Consider the following 3,405-nt stretch of genomic DNA (forward strand, 5'->3'; position numbering starts at 1 on the left):
CCCCTCCCAACCACCCTTGTTCCCCCTAAAAATTTATTAAAACACCCCTTTAAAAAGAACCTTAATTTGGCCGATTTCAATACTTTTCGATTTGTACCCGCAGCATGCCACCTCTCGGGGTTCCAAACCCCATCCTCAAGGTGGGCCCTAGAGATCTTAATGGGCCAGGCCTGCGCGAGGGGTGAGTCGCGCAGGGCCATTATTATCATTATTATCATTGTTGTTGTTGTTGTTGTTGTTGTTGTTGTTATTATTATTATTATTATTATTATTATTATTATTATTATTATTAACCTCTGAATCTAAATGTAAGAAGTATTGCTTTGTGTTGCTGTCTCTTGTTTTTTTCATTGGGTTTTTCCATGAAAGTCCTTAATGGAACTACATCTATATGGAGTGCAAGAAGCACTGGGGTACCACAAGGCTCTATCTTATGCCCACTATTCTTCAATATTTTCATAAACAATTTAGATGAGGGAATAGAACGGGAACTTATCAAATTTGGAGATGACACTAAGCTGGCAGAAATAGCCAACAGCCAGAAGACAAGCTCAAGATACGGAAGAATCTCGATATATTTGAACTCTGGGACCCTATCTAAAAAATTGAAATTCAATGGAGAAAAAAATTAGGTTTTACTCTTGGCCAAGAAAATGCAAATGTCAAGGTACAGAATAGGTGGAACATGGCTCAATAGCAGTAACTGCGAGAGGGATCTTTGTTACATATATTATATTATAAGTTATGAATCGATCACAAATATAAGTTATGAATATAGAGGGCCTGTAATGCAACCATAGTTAGCCTTTTCATGAGCTCACATTGGAGAAACTCATGTTGCTGGAATGTGTGTACTACTTCCTTAAGATTCTGAGTGCCTGTATGAACGATCTATTGTTGGTGATACCAGGTAGAACATTAGTGGGTGTAAGGAGTGTAGGATGTTGCATTTTTTTATGGAGTCTTGGACCAAAGCATGAGGATGTAAAGTTCCTGGCGTGGCTGGGACAAGATTGCCATACACATGGATTCTGAGGAAACAAGTTGGGTATAAAGAGAAGACTGGGATGAACCAGACCCCAAATTTGGAGACAACTTTGTTGTAGCAGGGGACACCCTGAATCTGCCTTCCAGCCCACTCTAACATAGCCTGATCACCTGTGTTGAGAGGATATGTGAGTATTGTGTGAATGAGTAGCTTAGTTGGGCAGCAATACTTACAGCAACTTGAGTAGCCTTGTTGGGAATAACTTACTGTAGTAAAATAACTTTAAAATTAGACAAGTATATGTATAAACATAAAGGAACTAATTAAGCATGCATGCCTTGCTTTTTGTCCAAATAACACAAGAATAAAAGAACAATTAACCAGCGGAACGGTTTGTCTTCAGAGGTTGTGGGTGCTCCATCAGTGGTGGCTTTTAAAGAGACGGGACAGCCATTTGTCTGAAATGGTACAGGGTCTCCTGCTTGAGCAGGGGGTTGGAATAGAAGACCTCTAAGGTTCCTTCCAACTCTGTTACATGCCTCGAGTGACGGAGCACCCACAACCTCTGGAGGGAAGCCATTCCCAAAGAATCAACCTTCCCTTGAAAGAGACTTTTGAAATCTTCCCACCAGCACAAAATCGCAGCCCCCAGTTTAACAGCGTGCAGCACCAGTGGACTTAAAAGTTGGGGAGGGAAGGGATTTGCAGCAGCAGCAGCTGAGATGCTTCAGCCTAGTTGCTTCTCTGCTTCCACGCAGTAAAGGAAACCAAACAGCCCCGCTTGCTCCCGGCCTCTCCTCCGACCTCTCTTCAACTCACCTCCCAGCTGCTGCTTCGATCCTTGGAAGAGCACAAAAGCCTACCCGCAGGCCGCCTTTCACCCCATGAGTGATGCGGAAGATGAAGTTCCTTTGCCCTTCTCCTCTTCTCATCCTTTCTAGCAGTGCAGTACTCTATGGTTTTAACTCCTTTAAATTCAACCACAGAGGCTGCCTGCTTACTGGATTACAGTATCCGCTTTGCAGAGACAGATGTTGCCTATTCGATCTATCAGAATAGAGCTGGAAGGAACCTTGGAGGTCTTCTAGTCCAACCCCCTGCTCAAGCAGGAGGCCCTATACCATTTCAGATAGGTGGTTGTCCAGTCTCTTCTTAAAAACCTATTTTGAGAAATCCTATTTGACAGCCATCTCCCTCTAAGAGCAGAAGAAAACAAACTTGTCTCATCTCTACCTAAGGCGCTTGCAAGATATTTTCAATGATTACATGCTATCAAGTAGTCTTCGACTTTAAGCAACCGACCTTTGCAACTGAGCCAAGTGAAATAATAAAATGTGATGCGACTTAGCTTGTGATCAGCCATATGCTGAACCCTAAAAGTTCACGAGGTTTTTACAGAATTACAGAATAATAAGCTTTCTTAGGGGCGACACTCAGTGGAGATCAAAACCTCTCTACCTCCCAAAGCTTTATGACTGATTTCCTGTGGCTCCCTCGGATTTATCACATGGCAGCACCATCAGGCCAGTCACTCCAAGGAAGCCAACATCACTGGTGCTGCCCAGGGCTTCATCCAAGAGCACCTACTATGAAGCTTCAGTCCTGAAGGAAGAAATTTTATTTTAAAAAATATATTTTATTTTTTTAACATAATTAGCTTAATATTTGGTAACCAGCATGTTGTCTGGGTTTATATTTACAAACAATAACAATTAGTTTCTATACTTCCAATATCTCAGGGGCTGCCACAAAGAAGAGGGAGGGTCAAGCTATTCTCCAAAGTGCCTGAAGGCAGGACAAGAAGCAAAGGATGGAAACTAACCAAGGACAACCTAGAACTAAGGAGAATCTTCCTGACAGTTAGAACAAGTAATCAGTGGAACAACCTGCCTTCAGAAGCAGTGAATGCTCCAACACTAGAAGTTTTTAAGAAGAGACTGGACAGGCATTTGTCTGAAAGGGTAGGTTTCCAACCTGAGCAGGGGGTTGGACTAGATGACCTCCAAGGTCCCTTCCAACTTTATTGTTGTTGTTGTTGTTATAATTCTGTAATCCATATAGTAGCTTTCCTTGATTTTCTCTTCTTCCAATAACATTCTCATTTATCAACCTTAAATTAATACATTTCTTAGTATTTTTATAGATAACAATTGAATATAAACATTTTCTAGTATTTCTACAAGTAACATCTACATCAATGTGAAGCTTCTTTTCTAATTAATCATCTTAATCACCTTGTCATAGATCCTGTTTGTAAAGTTCTTATTTAAGTTTATTTTCCCCACAATGTTCAAAAAGATTTTTACCTGTTAAGATTTTCTTAGAGTTAATTACACTTAAGTATTTAAATCTTTTTCCTCATACAAGCCATTCCAACAATTTTACATTTCTCATATCTTAAAACAAAAAGAAAAAAA

This window comes from Protobothrops mucrosquamatus, unplaced genomic scaffold (genome assembly GCF_001527695.2).
Source record: "Protobothrops mucrosquamatus isolate PMUCROS unplaced genomic scaffold, P.Mucros_1.0 scaffold2585, whole genome shotgun sequence".
In the NCBI taxonomy this organism is placed as follows: Eukaryota; Metazoa; Chordata; class Lepidosauria; order Squamata; family Viperidae; genus Protobothrops; species Protobothrops mucrosquamatus.